Raw genomic sequence first — 23,032 nt, 5'->3', positions numbered from 1 at the left:
TATCACCCGCAGGGGAATGGTCAAGTGGAGCGAATGAATATAACAGTGCGGAAAACTATTTCATTAGCATTGGAAGACAAAGGTTTGCCGACTGAACACTGGGAAGAGGTTTTAGCAGACTCCCTCCATTCCATTCGGTCTTTAATATCCACAGCCACAAATGAGACACCTCATGAGCGCCTTTTTAAACACCAAAGAAGATCAGTGTCCGGTACAGCGGTACCGTCTTGGATGACCAAATCTGGTTTTGTTTTAATGCGGAGATACAACCGGTTAACTAAATATGAACCTCTAGTTGATAAGGTTGAACTTCTAGATGCTAACCCTCATCATGCCTTTGTTCGATCTTACGAGGGTAGGCAGATGACTGTATCTACACGTGACTTGGTCCCGTTGAAAGATTCCAATTCACCAATCACCCACATGACTCGGAAAACTGGAATAATACACCAGTAGATCAGCAAGAGGAAAATTCACCTCCACCAGTAGAACCACTCGTTTTGCGACGGTCAGAACGTAGTGGAAGATCACCAGATAAGTTGAATTTGTGATTCTAAAGTTTAGTGAATCTTGATAAAATTTATTTTGCGCATCAGAACTATTAAATTGCACTCCTTGTGCTGGCTGAATTAGTGAGTTTTAACATTACGAACCTGAACTATTAAACTACATTCCTTGCATTTGTTGTGATCAACCCACCTTCATACACTAATACTTGAATGAACTTTCCACCCACGGCAGGAACTTTCTAATTTAATGGAGGGGAGAATGTTGTATTGTGTTTCGTATGGATACGAAACTCCCAATAGCACTCTCCCTGACGAAGGGCTAGCTCTGTATACTACTCCAGTAGCGTCTGCCGTGTTACTTTATAGTGTTTAAACTGCTTGGCTCTCGGGTCAAAATCAAAGTGTAGTATCCGGTCCTCAGATGCTGCACTTCAATTTCTTGTTCTCTATCAGTGGAGGGGAAATCCTTCATGACTGAGACAATTTTTATTTTTGTTCCTTTTCTCCACATTAAAAAACGACCTTGGTGTCTAACTTTGTCTCGTGGGGAGACATTGTAAATAGGTACTTTATAGTGTTGACAACGGACCCGACGTATCGTTCTTTTATGCTAATAAAAACCTTATTTAAAGGGTATACAGTATTTATTTTACTTACAACTTGTGACCGACTTTTTGTTTGAGTCACTCCCTGGGGATCTGGATTACCCAACGCAAATTGCTATTAAACCGAAAGCTTCTTATTAAAAAATAATATTTGATATATTTTTGTTTCATTTTACACGCACCTACTCCATAACGGAATGCAATATCACAAAATAATACAATTGAATTTACAAAAGAAAGAAAAAAAAATCCACGTCTTTGTTACACATTAGTTTTCTATAAAATAATGTCACTTAATCCGCTGTACACAATTGCATGTTCAGGAATCATTTTCTTTTCTTTTTTTCTTTACTTTTCAGTTTCGGAAAGAAAAAAAGAAAAAAAAAGCATTTAGAGCAAATTTCTCGGAAATGAGTAACTAATGGAAATGAGCAAAAGAAATACAGACCCGAATGTGTTTAAAATGATCCAAGTTTATTAAAACAAAAAGATATCAATTGCCTTTATTTCCCAAGGCTGGAGTAAAAAAAAACCCTTAAGAAACATTTAAAATACATATTAAAAAATACAAAAAAAAACGTCAATCCTTGCTTGCAAGAAAGGCTGAAAGAAAAGAATATATAAAAAACGGAAAACAGTCCTTGTTTTGAACTCAGTCCTTTTAACGAAATGTTCAATCTTTCTTTGACAAAATGTTTTTTTTCTTTTCCGAAAGGAATCACAAACAAAAAGTTTCTTTGACCTAAACTGGGAGAAAGAGTTAAAATGATTTCCCCTTTGTGAAGGCTTAAGTACCTTTTAATTCAAAGGGGAGAAACAGAAGACCATAAAACCGCTTTGGTAGGCTTTATGCGTACAAATACGGGGGTAAATTCTTGTATTATGGAAGATTTCCTTTCTGAAGGAAACTTCAGTTGAATAATCTTTCAAGTTCCTTGAACAAAGAGTGGATTTTCTGCTCGTCTCATCGGCGAAATTAATTTTTGTTCTTTAAAGAAAAGAACTCTTCAACACACGGTGGTTTCCTTCGTAAATCCTTTGAGAATAATAATTTACCAGTTGTAAGACTTGTTTGTCTCGTTTGCGTGACACTGCTGTCCGAACTTTCACCTTCCCGTTCCCACTTGACGCGTCTTCTCTCCACTCCAAAACGAACTTCTGCAACTTTAGCTTTTCTCTTCTACAAATACACCTTCTCTGCTCGCAATCAAACTTCAGAATCCCTCCTTCCCCAAATCACTCCTCTTTTATTTCCAATCAGGAGCATCTCATTTGCATACCTCGTGGTCACCCTGTAGGCATATAAACAAACAGGGCAGCCATTTTTGTTTCTTTCTTCATTATGAACACGAGGTAAGCCACACAAAAACACGGTCGGTCGTTCTTGTTTCTCTTTTTCTTCATTTACACCACAGTTTGCCTTTTAATAACTGGTATTAATTTTCCAGCCGTAAGACCTTGTTGTCTTATAATGACTGCGACTAAAATACCGTTAACAGTTTAGTACTTCCCAATGGAGTTCTAAACAAACGTCTTTCTCCAAAGGAGGAGAGAAAAACCCGTAAGAATTTAACGTCAAAAAATCCTTTTGGACGGAGCAAAGTAGCGTCCTTCTTGGCTGGCTAGATTCGAACTGACGAAAATGGGCAAAAACCCTTCCTTCTCCTCCTCCTCCTCCTCCAGAGGGTAGTGGAGAGTAGCGGGCTGCTAGAAGACAATTATAACGATGATAATGATAAAGTGGCCTGCAAACAGCCGGTCAAGGAATGCGTTCCTTTCCCCAAATGCCGAGATGTTGAATATGTGTAAATAAAAAAATAAATAATAATTATTTTTTTTCTTAAAAATTTCAACAACCTACCTACATGCACTAATACTTGAATGAACTTTTCACCCACGGCAGGAACTTTCTAATTTAATGGAGGAGAGAATGTTGTAGTGCGTTTCGTATGGATAGGAAACTTCCCAATAGCACTCTCGAAGCGCTAGCTCTGTATACTACTCCAGTAGTGTCCACCATATTACTTTATAGTGTTGACGTCGGACCTGACGTATCGTTCTTTTGTGCTCTGCAACACATTTGAAAACCTATGGTGCGAACCTGATAAGCCCGTACGTAAGCTTATGTCACAGAAACTAGCAAGCTACAAGGGAGAAAGTATCACGCCGTGTGGTGCGTGTCAAGTGTCGGTAGACTATGATGACCGACAGTTTTGTCTGCCATTAGTGATTGTTCCTGGTTCTGATCCTGCACTTCTTGGTAGAAACTGGTTACGGGTAGTGCAACAAAGCTTGAAACGCATCCATCAGCTGAAAGCAGTAAACGCTACACCTGCAATTGAAGACATTATTGCAAAATACCCCAATGTTTTCAAGGAGTTGGACACCTCGAAGGGTTTCATGGCAAAACTTAGTGTTGACCCAAAAACAAAGCTCATATTCTGCAAGCTCAACACGTGCCCTTTGCATTGCGTGAAAAGGTTGACAAGGAGCTGGGTCGACTGGAGTCTCTGAGTATTATCGAACCAGTACAATACTCAGAATGGGCTGCCCATATAGTAGTTGTCAAAACTGACCAAACAATACAGTCGTGAGGAGATTATAAAACTACATTAAACAAATGTACCTTTTTGGACGTATGACTCAACGTTGTGGTTCGAACTAGTGGAAACACAATTTTTCACACAGAGAATCCACAGCAAACTAAGTCAACCATGTAGTGGCCGCACTGTCACACGAGTTATGGCTGACATCCGCAATCTAATCATGGCACACCTGGGTCGATCACCTATGACAACTTCAAAACAGAATTCACCAAAAGAACGACAAAATCGCAGTAGAAGCAGCTCCGGCAACTGCTTATCGAGGAATAGACTGGTGTCAGAAAACCCTCACAACTACTAAGAAAGATGAAACAGCTAATGTGCGAAAGCACATCACAATCGGACATCCTTAAGCATCAGCAGACGACCGTCCTGCATTTCAATGATCCTGGCGTCTTCCAAAGACACCACTACGGTCGAGGAATTGGCAGAATTTCCCGGAAAAAATTATAGAAGTCATCGTTTCCATAGCTCCCGTGAGTGCTCAAGCTTCAAGAGATTCTCTCTTCGAAAACACAGACGTCTGCATGAACGTGGGTGGAGAAATAGAGAGACAATCTCAGCTTATCCGAGTGATAGGTTGCACAACATGGAGCTGAACAGTATAGACACCAGCACAAATTGCGAGATTATTCTTCACCCCAATGTTCCAGTGAACAGAACCGTCCTCGGCGACAAAGCAATAGCGTAAATAGCAGCAGTTTGTGGCGTTATCAGCGACCTTTGAAAAGGCTTCCCAAATATAACTCGTCCCGTTTCTAGCGACGACAGGGTTAACCATGGTGTTAGCCATCATATTCAGATCAATGAACCTCCTATGAGCGCACGCCTGCACAGACTCAACTTTAATCGTTTGAAAGCCACCAAACAAGAATTTCAGCACGTTGGACAGAGGCATAATTCGAGCTTCCAACACTAACTGGTCATCACCACTCCACATGGTGCCCAAAAAGACAGTTAGCGACTGGCGTCCTTGCAGAGATTACTTGGTACTCAGTAGCCGCATTACCCTGGATAATTACGCTATTCGCTACCTCCAAAGCTATTCAAACTCTCTCTCTCTCTCTCTCTCTACTGTCTAAGAATATTGTTTATTTTAAGTTTCAGCTTACGAAATTTGTTTGAAGAGAAAGAGTCACATAGTTTAAAAGAAATCTTGTTTTTAGTCAGTCTATAGCATAATCTATGTAGTTCTTTAGCCTCATCTTTGTAGTTCTGAGATAATTCCTCTACAAAATACTTTGCAGGTTGTTGGTTGGCCAATTCTTCCAGTTTAGGAAAATTAAAGTTCTTGGTGTATTTTTCACAACTTTTGGGACTATTTCCCTAGCCGACTTGTTTTCTGCTCCTTTTAGAAAATTTAAGTTCTTGTGTATTTTTTGCTACTGTTGGGGCTATTTTCGTACAGACTTGGTTTCTGATTCTGTCTCAAATTGTAACACCGTCTTGTCAAAAATGTTTGGCTAGTTTCGTAATAAATGTTCTTCTGCTGATTCTTGTTTCATGATGTTGGTGCACCATTTGGAGATTTGGATTTTGTGAGCTCATCAGATATTGACTGGTGATTACGATAGTCGCAAAATGCTGATGGTCAATTTTTGAGAGATCCATACCCCGATCTTCTAGACGGATACATATTAGGCAGATTTGTCTGTTATGTATAATATCAACATTTTCCGTGCTTTATTGTCGCCTGTTAATCTCCTTGTGTGACTAGTCGACATTGCCAAATTTTTATGTTTTCATAGATATAGCTAGGTGGTTAATTTTTTTACTCACGTTCATTCCAAATAAAGCATATCGCCACTTGGATGTAAGGGGCTACTATTTGGGACCATGTCTACAGTAGATTAGCAATATATTTTTTACGATAATTTTAATTTCTGCATATTAGTAGTCAGGGAAGCACGTAGAAGGCAGTGAATTCCAACGTCTAGTTGTGTGACGAAAGGAACTATTAGAGTAGAAAGGTTTCTGGCATTTAGAGCCATCAATAGTGAAGAAGTGAGGTTTTGTTGCTAAGAGGGTTTGTCAGAAATATGTATGTCGACGAGGCTCAAGTACAACTAGTTCTATTAAAAGAGACTATTGGAAGGTGCAACCTAAATATGGCAATAATATTCCATGCATGGCAGTTATCTTATTTTTGTTTGTAAGTTCTGTTTTACAAATTTTTCTTATATCGCATATTTATATCCTGCCAATTATTTCTCTCATCTTGGCATGCTGAATAGAATAAAGAAGAATACGTTTCACAGGAATATGGTTTCTCTCTTTTGTTTCATATTACTTAAGTCGAAGTTCTAAAAATCAAGGGGTGTCTTACTTGACACCAACAATTGAACGCTATATAAGATAGATATTTGAATGTTCAATTAATGTTCTTTATCTCTCTCCCCAATTGACCATTTAAATATTTAGAATATCTTTCTTTTTTTATCCTTTGTATTCCTGGATTCCAGGACAGAAATTCAACTAGTTTGGTGAAGTATTCAGCTTCTAGTTGCTCCTTCAGGTAATATCATTTGTTAAAGACGCGCCGTTTTTCATAAAAGCTAGTATGGGAAAGCGATATTAAGATCTTATGTTGGTTACAAATACTATGTGGTTTGAATATTTGCTCAATGTTATTTATTATGAAAAATTTCTCATCTTATGCTGTCTTTACAAAGTCTCGTACAGAACCCTTAGACACACGAGGATAGTGTTTAATAGGCATTCTGGTTCTCTTCAAGACGTGTTTGCATGCTTTAGCATAATTTGTTTCATTGTAAAAGGAGAACAACATATTTTACAAGAATATGGTTTCTCTCTTTTTTCTAACTTTTCTTCCTTTTAAGATTGCAACGCTGGGTATGGGGCAGCCAAACAAGCTGCCAACATTGCCCTGCTTTCTATTGAAACCAACCGATAGCACTTTTTAGTATCCTCGTTGTTCCCTTAAGTGCAATTGCCTGGATCCCTTTTGCACTTGGTATTTGGTCTTTTACTCCATTTCAGCTCTGTTTAGACCTCCATCATTAGGAACACTCACTTCAACCAAGGTTGCAACTCTCTCTGACTTGCTGTCGCCTGTGTTGCAAAAAATGATCTTTTCTTGTGAAAGAAGAACCACATTATGTTTTTTTGTAAAAGCAGAAACACATAGTTAATAAGTATATAATTTCTCTCCTGTAGTTGTTCGCCTGTGTAGCAACATACCATGCTTCCTTGTAAAAGAAATACCACAAATTTAAACATATGGCTTCTCTCCATTATGCATTCGTGTATGTCGCAACATCTTTAATTTTGGTGTAAAAGAAGAGCTACATTCTTCACAAGAATATGGTTTCTGTCCAGTATGTGATCACATATGTTGTAACATATCTTTTTTCTCTCCAGTATGCGTTCGCATATGTGCCAACATACTTTGTTTTGTTGTAAAAGAAGAGCTACACACTTCACAAGAATATGGTTTCTCTCCAGTATGTGTTCGCATATGTACCAACATAATATGTTTGAGTGTAAAAGAAGAGCCACATACTTCACAAGAATATGGTTTCTCCCCAGTATGTGTTCGCATATGTACCAACATAATATGTTTTAGTGTAAAAGAACAGCCACATACTTCACAAGAATATGGTTTCTCTCCAGTATGCGTTCGCATATGTACCAACATACTATTTTTCTGTGTAAAGGAACAGCCACATACTTCACAAGAATATGGTTTCTCTCCAGTATGCATTTGCATATGTCGTAACATACTTTCTTTCACAGTAAAAGAAGAACCACATACTTTACAAGAAAATGGTTTCTCTCCAGTATGCCTTCGCATATGTACCAACATACCTTGTTTTTGTGTAAAAGAAGAACCACATACGTCACAAGAATATGGTTTCTCTCCAGTATGAGTTTGCATATGTCGTAACATACTTCCTTTTTGTGTAAAAGAAGAGCCACATACTTCACAGGAATATGGTTTTTCTCCAGTGTGCGTTTGTGTATGACGGAACAGCCTTTGTTTTGTTGCAAAAGAAGAGCTACATACTTCACAAGAATACGGTTTCCCTCCAGTATGTTTTCGCAGATGTGCCAACATAATATTTTTGCGTGTAAAAGAAGAGCCACATACTTTACAAGAATATTGTTTCTCTATAGAATGCCTGCGCATATGTAACAACATATTATGCTTGGTTGAAAAAGATCTACCACATACTTCACAAGAATATGGTTTCTCTCCAGTATGCGTTCTCATATGTATCAACATACTATTTTTCTGTGTAAAACAAAAGCCACATACTTCACAAGAATATGGTTTCTCTCCAGTATGTGTTCGCATATGTACCAACATACTTTGTTTCGCTGTAAAGTAAGAGCCACATACTTCACAAAAATAAGGTTTCTCTTCAGTGTCTTTCTGCATATTCATAGTCCTCTAGTGTTTGTGTCTGAAAATAGAACTACGCAAATATAATAACCTCTTCCAGTTACAGCTTTATAGTTTTTTGTTGAAAACGAAACATCTTAGTTGTTTATTACAAATAGATTTCTTTTATATTATATCTTTAGGTGAGAAACAAAATGACCTATGAATTAACTAAATGTTTTTATTTGTTTTGTGGATGAGAAATTTAGTCATTGAAATAAATTTGTGGGTAGCTTAATCAAATGTACGCACATGTACATCTGCATCAAGTATTCGAGCCAATTATCTAATAAATAAGACTAATTAGTAATAAAATACACATACAGCTAACAAGAAAATATATATTGTCTAATATATCATGAAACTTGATTTTACGAAAACCAGATTCACAATAGTATTTCTCCATATTATGCAATGTGCACACATGTAAAATCAATCAATATTTCAAATATATTTCCATATTTCAAATCAGCAAGGGAATGTAGATCCATTCAAATCCAATGAGTCTTCTTTTTCTCATTTCTGCAAAATAAGAAACGAATTAAAAGTTAACATTTAAGAAATAAATTTTATACATATTTTGCAATATTATAAAATTTCAAATATATTCTAAGTCATATTTTATAACAAATAACTCTTTATTCATAGTGGTTTAGAAACAAGGTATAACATTGTAATATTTTTTATAGATAATGGTATGATCACTGAAAGTTTAAACATTCTTCTTATAGACACTGGCGATAGGAACTGATGAAGCAAATTGAGTGACTTTCTGATAGCAACCAATCAGAAACTAGAATTTCTCCATAAAAATATTGAATCGTTTAGCATTCTAGCACATAATTCTTTCGTGTAAACACGAGAAGGATCATTTGCTCTTTGCTTGCAAAATTACAGAGTCCAGGATCTGTACAGAACTGCTACCAACAAAAAGTTTTTCATCTTCAGGACTTGTATAGAAACTATTCTGAGATTAAATATGGCTTTCAATTCAAGAGGCAGAATTTACTTTAATGGATCAAAATTAAAATTAAAATTGTGGCAAGTGAAATTTTATAGTAATTTACAAATCTAAAAGTCACACAAGGTAATTCAGGCACAACGTGAACATAGAAACGAGTCTGAGTTGATTAAAAAAATGCTACTGTCTCTGTGGAATAAATACAGTGCTTAGATGACAAACATCTATCTCTGGTAATGCAAGAAGCCTTGGACAATTGCTGTAAAGTATTGAATATATTTAATAATAGATGTCTGTCATCTAAGCACTGTATTAAACATATTAAGCATTGAACACATTAAGAGAGCATTATTTATCGAAAGGAAGACCCAAAATTATCTCTTTATAGACTTAACTGAGATCTCTAAAATATACAGAAGTTTGTAAGCCTCCCACCCTAGTTCAGCAGATGACCTCTGGCCCCGTTGAAACTGCAATAGCCGATGATGGTCTTCTCTGGGAGCGCTTAACAAAATCTCAGTGTCGCAGGCTTTGTGTCAATTTCTGCTAAGAATCAATTAGCTTCTCATGCAAATCAAAAATAAAACAGACTCGGGGGGGGGGGTTTAGTCTACTAAAAAGTTAATCCACGAAAATTACAGATGTTTACATATGTACATTTGTTTAGTTCGATTTAAGTTAAGATCTTATTCTTTGTTCTCCATGATGGCGGCCGTGATGGAGAGAGGGGGTGGCGTTTCTTGGAAGCGTGTGTTACTCCCGAGATTTGTCTTCGATCTCGTAATTTCGGCTCTGGCATTTGCTTATATTGGAAGGTGATGGGGTGGGGTAAGCTGTTCCCCAGACCAATCAGAACTCAACACGTCTCTTCAAGAATTCCCGAATCCTTTGCATGTGTTCACTTCTGCCAGGCTTGTGAATCTGAGATCAGAACTTGAATGTATTTACGCACTCAAAAGTTTAGCATTTTGACCCTTCGCACTCAGAAAGCCAGAAATCCTGAGCACGGGCTCGTCAGGCCAAACAAATGTATGATTTCATTCTACATTAATCTGACATCTCTTGTCACTTTTTCCAAACAATAAAATATATGTCTGTTTTACAAAAACACAATAAATTCATCCCTTTTGATAGGTCACTTGCCGCTGTCTGGGATCCAATTAAGGCTTAATAGACAATCTCATCATAATTACCCGGCCTTAGTCAGTGTTTTAGGGGGTCTTAATCTCCCCAATGGGTAGCAATATCGCTCTCCTAGGCGGTCATGCCTTAGCTGGGACGATTACAGATTATATTATAAAGGTCAAAACAGCAAATTAATTAAAAATGTCCGGTGAAGTTATTAGAGACAGTTTGTTAATCTCCATGGTTCTAAAAAGGTTGCCTAGTATTTTAAGCCATTGACAACCGTTATGGATTCAGAAGGAAAACCCTATGATTTTTAGTCAATTCAAGGTAGCGCTTTCGAGTTAGGAGGAAACAGAAAATGATCACTGCAAAAAACGAATTGCAAATATGAAATTTAAAAATGCCCACTTAAAAACACCACAATTAAATTACACATTTACCTCGGAAAAAAACGTAACTTTTCCAAAACAATTTTTTCTAAGAAAAGAATAAACATTATTTGCTATAATTGTCAGAGATCTAATAACAAGAGTCTCTAATGTAAATACAAAATATTTCAAAGAGGACTCCATTAAAAATGCGGAGAGCTTCGTTAGTCAACATACATTTTTATTTTCGTGTAAGTTTGACACTTCAACAAACAGTAAGAACTTTCATGTCAATTGTGGGACAACAGCACATGTAATTACGAAACAATCGGAGTTTATCAATTTTAATCCTAACTTTAACCCTCAGAGTCACTATGTAGAGCTAGCCAACGGCAGATATCGTTTATCGTTTTAAAGAGAACCTATGCTAAAATCTTGCAAAGGAATAATGAAAATGAATTTTGTTGCTGTATTTTGGAAAATGCTCTTCTAATCTCAAAATTTAAACAAAATATATTTTCTGTATAAGCCGCCTCAAAACAAGGTGCAAATATAAACGTTAACCCCCATTAAATCAAAGCTGGTGTACCTGAATGAAACTGCATTCGATATTAAAGAAAATGGAGGACTATATTATTTAAACAGTGTAGTCCATGATTTAAAAGCATGGCATAAAATTTTGGGGCACTACAATATTCTAGACATCAAAAAATTGCCAAATGTGATTAACAATATGAAAATAAAAACTTCTAAAATCTTGACAAACTGCAACATTTGTATACAAGGTAATATTGAAAAGAATCAAACCAAGACGACAGACAAGAAGGCCACAACAATCCTATCGCTGGTGCATTGTGATTTGAACAGTTCTAAGGAGCCGATATGCAGAGAAAACCTCAGGTATGCATTAAATCTTGTAGACGATTTATCCGGTTTGATAATAGTCTATTTCTTAAAGAACAAATCCGACACCTTGCTAGCAACTAAAAATACTAAGCTGACATGGTCCCCTATGGTGCAGTAAAAAGTATCCGGTCCGACAATGGTACAGAAATCATTAATAAAACTTTGAACCTTTATTAATTAACCCACATATCAAACCGAAAAATTTCTAAAAAAATCGAAACATTTGTAGGTATTGGAATCGGAAAAATATGTCCTATTTAACGATCGGTACATACCAGAGGCCGGCATTTTAAGAGGTTAAAATAGAAAATATAAAAAATAAATAAAAATAAATAAAAGCTAATAAAACATTTGAAATTTTATACCGAAAAGGTTGTAAACCATCGGAACTTTTGGAGGTATCGAAATCAGAAAAATGTGTCCCTATTTTACGAGCGGCCCATGTCAGGGGGCGGCATTTTGAGAGGGTAGAAAAGAAAATAGAACAAAATAAATAAAAATAATTAAAAGTGAACAAAATATCTTAAATTTCATACCGAAAATCTTTTTTAAAAATCGGAACATTTGGAGGTATTAGTATCGGAAAAATGTGTCCCTATTTTACGAGTGGCACATACCAGAGGCAGCATTTTGTGGGGATGAAAATAGAATAAATAAATAAAAATAAATAAAAGTTAACAAAAAATTTGAAATTTTTATACCGAAAAGGTTGTGAAAAAATCGGAGCTTTTAAACGTATCAGAATCGGAAAAACGTGTCCCTATTTTACGAGCAGCACATGTCAGGGGCGACATTTTGAGGTGGTAAAAATAGAATATAGAAAAAAAGAAATAAAAGCTAACAAAAATTTGAAATTTAATACCGAAAATGTTGTAAAATATCGGAACTTTTGGAGGTATCGCAATCAGAAAAATGTGTCCCTATTTTACGAGCGGCCCATGTCAGGGGGGCGGCATTTTGAGAGGGTAAGAAAATAGAAAAAAATAAATAAAAATAAATAAAAACTAACAAAATATCTTCAATTTTATACCGAAAAGTTTGTAAAATATCGGAACTTTTCGAGGTATTGGAATCGAACAAACGTGTTCCTATTTTAGGAACGTAGCATACCAAGGGGTGGCATTTTTTAGGATAAAAATAGAAAATAGAAAAAATAAATAAAATTGATAGTTAACAAAAAATCTGAAATCTTATACCGAAAAGTTGTAAAAATCAGAACTTCTGGAAGTATCAGAATTGGAACAATGTGTCCCTAATTTACGATTCCAAAACCGATCGTTTTAAATTTTTGATTTAATTTTTCATTATTGGTACTAATGATAAATATTTATTGTTTTTAAATTATTACTAAATCTGAAATGATAATAAAATCAAAATACGATGTAAATTTATTTTATTTGTAAAACAAACTTTTTTTAAAAGTTGCATAAATTTTCTAGGTACCTTTCAAAGAAAGCAGTTGATTTACATGTTCCAAAAATGTTGAAAAATTAAACAAAACATTTTTGTCAAGAAAAATACTTTCAAACATCACTGATAATTAAATGATACAACGGAAAATTAACAACAGAAAATTACGTAATTTTGGAATTGTAGAAACATTAAGCAAGTACGGAATAAAAATCGAGTGTAAACAGGTTTTATGATCGTTATATCAGGGAATATAATTTTAAATGTGAACCAAGCGCTACACCTCAAATACTATATAAGTGGCTTTCTATCTGATAGTTTAAATACTGCCGAACTTCTGTCAAGTTTCAAACAATCGCAGAGTAATAGATTTTTTCAAACTATTAACAAAATTTTATAATCATTGATGTATTTATAATTAAACCGAAATATATGATTAATTAATTCTGGTAATAGGATTTTAATTTTTTACTTTTTTATTAATATAATAATTGTAAAAGATAATACAAGAAAAATCTCCTTAGAACGCGTACCTAGCTTAGAAAAATCGATTTACTTGCTTTCAAACAAGAGTAAATATCTAAAAATATCTATATTTTTGTAAGAGGTACTTGAATCCTATTTAAAACTATATTGTCTTTAAGAATGGTCTTAAACTCTATCTTTAACTGACATTTATTCTGTAGAGGCTTAATTTTCATACCTTGCCAAAATTAGTTCTCAGATGTCTAATTTTTTTAAATTTAATTAAATTAAAATAAAAATATATACAGTGATTTTTAATGTTTTTGATTCATTTGGGATTTTTTCTGTTTTTGCTTTAATTAGCTGGTGGGTTCTGTCCAGTGTCCTTTTGTCCGATCCCCTAGGTATATAGATACATATATGTATATATATATATGTGTGTGTGTGTGTGTGTGTGTGTGTGTGTGTGTGTGTGTGTGTGTGTGTGTGTAAATGCGTCTGTGTTTGTGTATATACTAACGATGGAACGATTACAAATTTTTTCCCGATTCCGATTCAATTACCGATTCTCTCTTAAATTCCCGATCTGATACGATTCCTGATTCCGATTCTTTTTAAATTTCTAAATATTTAATTAGTCATTTGTTTTTGTCTTTTTGTTTTTCAAATTACTCTAAAACCTTCTCATGTCTGCATATATTTTCGAAAACAAAAAATGCACTTAGTGTGAGTGTGGGACAGACATATATTAAATATACAGGGGAGGGCGGTCTAAATATTTTTCTCGGATGTTTTCCGTTTAATTGATTGAAAATAATGAAACAAAGCCGATTTGCATTCGTCAATAGTTGGCAAAACGGTATTTGAATATTTCATAAACAATTGAAAATAATTAACGATTGTTATGCAAAATAAAACAGTATAGGAAGAGAATAGTTAACAATGTCCCCCTCCATTTTAAACGTGAGTTTTTAAATAACATAGTTACTATACAGAAAACAATTCTTAACTTAAGAACGGATATGAATGTGTTCTTAACTATTCTATACATTCTCTCTACCAAAGAATGTTCATGTGTTTACCCTAATCATCAATATTTTACCTCGTTATTACTACTTAAATGTTATAGATATGTAGTAGATTGATTTGTTTTAATGCAAAAAAAAAACAAGATACAGATAATTATAATAGAAATACTTTTGTGCCTAGATAATGAAAGATCTCCAATCTAATTAAAAACTAAGCCTGTCCCATCGCCCATATGTTGCAACCATGAAAGTATTTTAATGGAATATTTTTAGCGATATTAATAAAAATTGCCAACAACAATATCTTTACTTTATAAGCGAAAAAAACCAATGTTTAAAGCGGTGAGCAACTGTGGTACGTAAGTTAAGTATGCAAACACTGATGTCATGTGCTCGATTTTGACCTGTGCTGACGAAAGCCAGAACATGCGTGCCCATAGGTATACTTTTATGTATGCTAAATAATAATAAACAATAAAAATAAATACGTTTCCTAAAAAATACTTTTTACTAATATTGTGAGAATCTGAATTAACACCCTTGGCTAAAAAAATGATATTTTCCATTGTTTTATTCGACTTTCATTTTTTGTTTTATGCGATTGCATATGGACACCTAGAAAATCTTGCCGGAAAAAAAGCACAAACAATTATTTTTACATTTAAACTTTCGTACATTAATTTAACCTAAAATTATGAATAGTCAACATTTTCAGGTTACTCACAATTGTAGAAATGTTCACTAACCCAAAGTCTGACTGGCAAGGTTGTAAAACTATGCGTAATTGCTTAGACCCCCCCCCCAAAAAAAAAAAAACTTACAGAATTTATTTACATGAGGAACATAATATTTGGTTAGTGTTCTAAAATGCTACAATATCTCTGAAATGAAAAATCATTTTACATCTAATTAATATTGAAGCAGATCTCCACCCTAAATTCTTAAATAATTGTTTTGTTTGTTTATCTATCTCTCAAGTCTTTAAGGCAATTAATGCGTAATCAGCTAAAAAATAGACTCTTGTTTTATTTTAGAAGAGTAACCTAACCGAGAGACTCAATATACTACTACTACTACTTGTTATAGCCTTATTTTCAATTCATAAAAATATTTATTTAAAAATAAATTTTTAACTGTTTTTAAAAGGATTAAAACATTATTAACAATGACAAATTTCTTAAATTTCGAGCTAAAACAAAGCGATTACACATACGGATTTTAAAAAGCACGGATAAGAGACTTTTTTTCTCTCTTTGGGAGGCTCAACATCTTAATTATGAATATAATTCATTATGAAGATGTGGGGTATATGGTTAGAAAAGAAGAGAAAAAAGAAACGTACCGGGCGTATCTGCATCGCTCTTTGGGAAAGAAGAAGGAAAGGATGGCCAGCACATTTGTATACGCGAAGGGTATCTTGGGAAGACAGGGCATGATGGGAGAAGCTATTTTTTCCTGTCTCTTACTTTTTTTCTAGATAGGAGGATATAAAAGCAGGGAAAAATTCCTTAGGGCAGCAGAGAGAAAAGAGTCGTGAACATCTTCTCTTGAAAAGAATTTTGCATTGCTGACGTTCGGATTGTGCGGTGTGATATTGGTGGCGAGAGGCCAGGTGTGGTCGATTGGAAAAAAAGAGGGCAGAAACGTGTTGTTGTCGAGAGAGTGACTCACTCCTTCCCGAACCCCAGAACCGAATCTTGATTATAACCCTAAAGAAAAAAAAGAAAACTGCATCGGACTATTCACTCCTTGATACAGCCATGTTTTTTGTCAAAATTCGGAAATAACAACATCTCTCAAGTCTTTAAGGCATTAACACGTAATCAGCTAAAAAATAGACTCTTGTTTTATTTTAGAAGAGTAACCTAACCGAGAGACTCAATATACTACTACTACTACTTGTTATAGCCTTATTTTCAATTCATAAAAATATTTATTTAAAAATAAATTTTTAACTGTTTTTAAAAGGATTGAAACATTATTAACAACGACAAATTTCTTAAATTTCGAGCTTAAACCAAGCGATTACACACACAGATTTTAAAAAGCACGGATAAGAGACTTTTTTTTTCTCTTTGGGAGGCTCAACATCTTAATTATGAATATAATTCATTATGAAGAAAAAAAAACTGCATCGGACTATCCTCTCCTTGATAAAGCCATGTTTTTGTCAAAATTCGGAAATAACAACAATAAAAAAGTAAATAATTTCTTAACCTTTTCATGTTTTCAAATGTTCTCATTTAAATAAAAAATTTGCATAAAAAATTCAAAATAACCGATCTTGGCCAGATATCATGATTTCTGAGCATGTAAATTACTCTTGAAAAAAGGAATTATTAAAATGAATCAATCGAGGTACATTGATAAAATACTATTAAAGTTTGGAATGCAAGAATGCAAGAAACACACTGCACCAGTCGAAAATGATATCGATAAAAGTAAAGACACAGAATCTGAAATAATTGACGATAAACTATACCAAGATATAATAGGCAGCCTTATATATTCAATGATAGCTACACGACACGGCATGTGTTACACAGTAACTTATAGATACGGGCAATTCTAATGGCTACTTAGGTATGGGACCTAATTTTGAACGCCGGTTAATTATGATATTTAAAGTTTCGGTTACTTTTTTATTATGTTTAAAGGATTACAGCTTAAAGTTAATTTCTCGAAGAAAAAATAGCGTGTGAAATAAAAATTACATGGAATAATTTTATCTAAAATCTGAAAAACCGTATATTTCACGTGAAAATTCATCATGACAAATATCGTGTTTACATTTTTCTGGCAAGAGAAATATAAGTTTTCTGCAATTATTTCCAAGTGAAGTATCAAGTTAAAGTATTTAAATAATGAATTAATACAATAAATGTATTTAACTTTTGCTAAAAAGGGTAATAATTATCCAAAAAATATGGTCATGGTAGCAACAAGATTAGTTTTGTGTCAAAAAAAAGTCATGGCGGCAAAATTCACAGAAGTACGGAAACACATTAATGACATAATTTCATTATTATTTAACAATGTTCTGGCTTATCGAGCATTTTATTTATTTATTTTTTTCTTTGCAGGTGCAGACACCTCCCTGCACGTAAAAATTCATAAAAATTCAGGGAATCAACCAATTTTTATGAAAATTTCAGTATTTATAAATTAATTATCATAGAATACAATGAACACATTATAGTGTTCCAGAATTTTAACCGACTCTATTTTGGAGTCGAAAAGTTATGCAACTCAAAAACAGTTCTAACTTTGCAGGTTTTCAGATAGCTTTATTTTTCAATAGAAAAAAAGGTGCTAATGCAGAGAGTGATCCGCGCTATTTTTTCAATCGTATTTCCAAGTTTAATTAAAGTTTTATGATGTATTTTATTGAATTTTAATGTTAAAGTACAGAATAGCTAAAAAAAACACCCTCCCATCCCCATGTTAAGAATGGCTTTTAAAATAATAACGTTATTATTTCAGTACGGATCACTCTCTGCATGAGTACCGAAAAAAATATTTAAAAATAAATTAGAACACACACACACACAAACTTGTTATCTAGTTATGTAGAAAGATAGCTTGCCTTAGGTAATATTTATTTTTTTAATTTATTTATTTTCCCCCCTCGTTTTTACTTCATCGGCTACTCTAAATGCGTCAATAAATTATTTTTTAATAAAACTACAAATGTATTTAAGTGTTGGAAGGTTACTTTAATTGAGTGAATTTAATTCACTAAGTTACAATGATAATGTATGCATTATAAAAGTTCAAACAATTATTAATAGAATTTAAACTTTCATAAACTTTAAACGGCATAAAATGTTAATTAAATTCATTAATTATACTGACAATTTATTAATTGAAAAAAAATTCACACTTATCTATACAGAATTCAAAGTGGAAAGGAAACAATGTAATTATTGAAAAAATTAACACTTAAAAAAAATACAAACTTACGTTTTAATTAATCGGAATGTTTACCTGAAATTTAAAGTCGACTTTATAAAATTTGAAACTTATCTGAAAACGACATCGGGTAGTTGGAGGAAAAAGGTAGGAGGCAGAGGTGGAGGGGGCAAAACGGACAGGTTTCCTTTTCTTTTCAAGAATGAGCATCCGTAGTTATCGACATGGAATGTTTGTATAAATTTTTCCATTTTTTAATTCAATTATTTTTGTATGTTCCTGTTTTTAAATTATTTTTTTGAATTATTGTTCAATATTATAAAAAAAAAATATGTTACGCCGAAAGTTTCACATTCTTGCGAGCAAGGAAATTATTAAAAGCTTGCATATAAAAATTATGCAAAACCTGTAATTAAAGAAAAGTAGAAATATTTTTGCAATTATAATTTTTTAGTGGACATATTAAATAAACAATGCTTAATTCAATGGTAATATCGATAGTTCGAGAAAATCATTTTTCTTTGAGTTATATTGAATTCATTAATACGGACTTTAGGGGCTTTTTTCGTAATGTTCCTATAAAAATTATTTTATTTTATTTTTATCTGTTGAGAAGACTTGAAGCACTTACCTGCGACTCTCAGGAAGAGTGGCAGCAAAAACCTTTTGTGTGGGCGATGCCTCTTTTTATATTGGTAGATGTTACATTTAACTTATTTGATTGGCTAACTGGATTATAAGAGGGGTGGAGTGAACTGAATTTTGGTGGTGATTTCAGTTTGGGATTGGAGTTGAAGGAAATTGAATCGTTACCCTTATTACCAGACCGACAAGGTTCTACAATTTTTACCTAGTCACGGGTCGCAACAAACCATTGTTGCAAAATCCTTGTTAACCTCTACCTTTCAGTGGAGAAATTTTCCACATATCGTTACAAATTACGATGCTTTTGCTTTATTTATATAAAAAAAGCAAAAATAAAGTCTTGCGTTTTTTATTTACTACTGAAACCCATAACTTTAGTAAAGGTATTTTTTGTTTAAACAAAATGATACATTTCCACTAAGATTTAAATAAGAATAATTAGTTCATTATATTCCGCGATCATTATTTGATAAATACTGAAAATTTTATTTTCACAATAATTCCAGAAAACTTATATTTCCTTGCCAGAAAAATGTAAACACGATATTTGTGATAATGATTTTTTACGTGGAATATACGGTTTTTCAGATTTTAGATAAAATTACTCCATGTAATTTTTATTTCATACGCTATGTTTTCTTTAAGAAATTAACTTTAAGCTGTAATCCTTTAAACATAATCAAAAAGTAACCGAAAATTAAAAAAAAAATATTATGATTAACCGGCGTTCAAAACCAGGTCCAATACCGAAGCAGGCATTAGAATTGCCCGTACCTAATAAACACATTTTTTACAAAATTTTAATGTCAGAGTGAAAAATATATTTTATTGGGATTTTTTTAATCGGAGATTCGTACTTTTTTAATCACCTTCGTTATAAAGCAAGACAGAATTAATTGGGGGGGGGTGCAATAAAACTAAACTTATTTTAATGTTTAAGATTATTTAAAAAGTTGTTTAATGAAATTGGTGTTTCTACACTTTATCGCCGAAATTGGAGACGCCATTTTATTTCACGTACCTGGTGTCCAAATGCAAGGGAGAAACCATTATCTTAAACTATGGCCGAAGCATGAAATTAATAACAAAAAAATTGAAGTGGAGAACAAAAAAAAATATTTCATAAAAATCCAATGTTGCTTTCATTACAAAATTGTTTTATTAAAATTATATTTTCATGCGCAAACTTTTCAATAAATGTTTTTACAATTATATTTCGATTCCCAGTTAAAATAATAATAATAATAATAAAACAACCCACTTCTCCGTTAAAAAAAAAAGAAAAGCAATCATTTAAATTAATTTGTTGTTGACTCTTCAAACTTGCTTTGATTCAATAGCATGTTTAAAACTATTTATTTGTTTGAAAAAAAAAAATATATTTCATAAAAATCCAATGTTGCTTTCATTACAAAATTGTTTTATTAAAATTATATTTTCTTACGCAAACTTTTCAATAAATGTTTTTACAATTATATTTCGATTCCAAGTTAAAAAAAAGAATAATAAAACAACCCACTTCTCCGTTAAAAAAAAGAAAAGCAATCATTTAAATTAATTTGTTGTTGACTCTTCAAACTTGCTTTAATTTAATAACATGTTTAAAATTATTTATTTGTTTGAAAAAAAAAAAAAAACTATTTTATAAAAATCCAATGTTGCTTTCATTACAAAATTGTTTTATTAAAATTATATTTTCTTTCGCAAGCTTTTCAATAAATGTTTTTACAATTATATTTGGATAAATTTTTATACAAGTGTTTTCGTTTTCATTATTTAAATCGAAACATTTCCAATCAAACAATTAGGGATATATGTTCTCTTTCACTTTCTTTATTTACGTTTTTTCATAGTTCTTTCCGGAAGTTTAAATTTTTTCTTATTTATTTCATGCAGCGGCCATAGTTTAAAATAATGATGTCTCCCTTGCATTTGAACAGCAGGTGCGTGAAATAAAATGGTTCCTCCAATTTCGGCGATAAAGTGTAGAAGCACCATGAAAATTTTTAAAAGTGTAAAAAAAAAATGTGGGTTTGTATTACTGTACACATAGATTCGAAAAAGTTGTCAAAAAACAAATATATAACAAATAAATGTTATCAAAGGCAAGATAAGTTACTTTTCTACCAAACTGGATATATTTTTTGTGTTTTTATTCAATGTAACATGTTTATTCAGCTCGAAAAACATGCAGTGTTTACCGATGTATTGGACAATTCAAAATGGCGGCCGACTCTCTCTTAAACACGGTAAGTTCGAGAAAAGGTGTTATAAATAATAAACTAGACAAAATACTATTAAAAAAACACCGAATATATGTCAACCTATGTCACGGTAATATATATTGAGCGAATTTCTAACAGTATTTTGTCTAGTTTATTATTTATAACACCTTTTCTCGAACTTACCGTGTTTAAGAGAGAGTCGGCCGCTATTTTGAATTGTCCAATTACATCGGTAAACACTGCATATTTTCGAGCTGAATAAACATGTTACATTGAATAAAAACACAAAAAATATATCCAGTTTGGTAGAAAAGTAACTTATCTTGCCTTTGATAACATTTATTTGTTATATATTTGTTTTTTGACAACTTTTTCGAATCTATATGTACAGTAATACAAACCCAAAAATGTTTTTAATTTATAAAAACCTACCTTTTATTCCAGGAATTCAATACGAAAAAAAAAAACGAGATGAATTCGTTTTTGTTTTTATGTTCAAAACAGAAAATCTGTTTTGTTTTCTTTAGTAAATTGATGCAACTTTTGTTTCATATGTTCAATCCATTAAAAAATAAAATATATGAAAATATAAAAGAATCAAAATTAAAAGACAAAAAAAAAACGATTTAAACGTGAAATTATTTAAAGAGAAAATCCACTTCTGAAGTACAAAGGAGTTCGGCCATCGTCAGACGGTGTAATCATTATTTTATTCCTCGTGTCAAAATGTCCGTTCATAAGTGTGCCGAATTGGTTTCTTAAGTTTAGACATTTGTCAATGCTTAAGATTTGTTGTGATTTTATTTGTAAATTTTTGTGTGTTCAGTTCATTAAAAAAAAAAATTAAAAAATTTGATGATATTAAACATCAGATTTTTTTAAGCTGAACATTTCTTTATTTTTATCCTTGGTCCTCAAAACAACAGTAATTAAAGCATTCCTGTAATGATTTGGTCCCTGTATTATGGTAGTTCTGTACAGTTCTAGGAGGTTCACCCTCCCAGGCTTTGCCTTTTCTCTTTGAGGGTGTTTATTTATTGCTAATTGCCTGGGGCGCCCTTAACGAGTAATGCCTGGTACTTTATGCAGTTCAGAGAGCCCCTCCTCGGGGGTGCTGACTTCTCAATCCCTCTCCCTAACCCTGGTGTATAAGTTCTTGCAGTGGGGAAGAACTAAGTACCTTAATTATTATTTGGATTAGTCGAACTAACATCCAAGTGTGGGGTATTGATTCCAGTCACCCGGCCTATCCTAGATTTGCTCGTACACTAGCTGCGAGGGATTCTAACCCAAACAACCTCTCCCACTTGGTACTGCTCTCTCAGGCCAGACTGGTCATTAAGTCAACACCTTAGATGCAGACGTTATAGGTGTATATAGCGTTGGATGGCGCCGTAGATGTTGAAACAGTGAAACACTGTATTTTGGTGTGACTTTATACCAGTAAAATACAGTTAGAGGAATTAATTATATTGTGGCGATACGTCAGGGACAATAAAATAAATAACATTTCAGTTACGTGCACATTACCGTTTTTATATTGCATATCCCCCCATATTTACATGAATAAAACAGAAACCAGCAAGAACAATGTCAGCGACAATAATGGCGACGCTAAGACAACCCCCATTCGTCGATACAACATAAATGATCACACTATACGCACACAACAACATTAAACCAGTTGTGGGGCCGGCCGGCCGGGAAAAATCGACCAAACAACTAACAAGGTAGACACACATAAAAAGCAAATGGCAAACGGCAAAGAAGAATGACAGACACAGGTTGTTTGATTGAAGACAAGGGTTCGTCTTTTCTTTTGATCTGGATGCTGGCTTTCTGGAAGGTCGCACGTCACGTCA

The 23,032-nt window shown here is 33.3% G+C and overlaps 1 long non-coding RNA gene across 1 annotated transcript; it reads right to left on the bottom strand.

Annotated features, from left to right (window-relative positions):
• Nucleotides 1-1,571: 1,571 nt before the first annotated feature.
• On the bottom strand, nt 1,572-22,219 carry LOC145263597 (uncharacterized). Its single transcript, XR_013864578.1, has 2 exons — nt 21,603-22,219; nt 1,572-8,644 (listed from the first exon to the last, which is right to left on the bottom strand). It is a non-coding gene; the product is annotated as an uncharacterized LOC145263597 (long non-coding RNA).
• Between the last annotated feature and the right edge of the window lie 813 nt (nt 22,220-23,032).

The sequence above is a fragment of the Euprymna scolopes genome, chromosome 39 (assembly GCF_053919585.1).
Source record: "Euprymna scolopes isolate OS-2025 chromosome 39, ASM5391958v1, whole genome shotgun sequence".
In the NCBI taxonomy this organism is placed as follows: domain Eukaryota; kingdom Metazoa; phylum Mollusca; class Cephalopoda; order Sepiida; family Sepiolidae; genus Euprymna; species Euprymna scolopes.
This window is presented reverse-complemented; position numbering and strand designations above follow the sequence as displayed.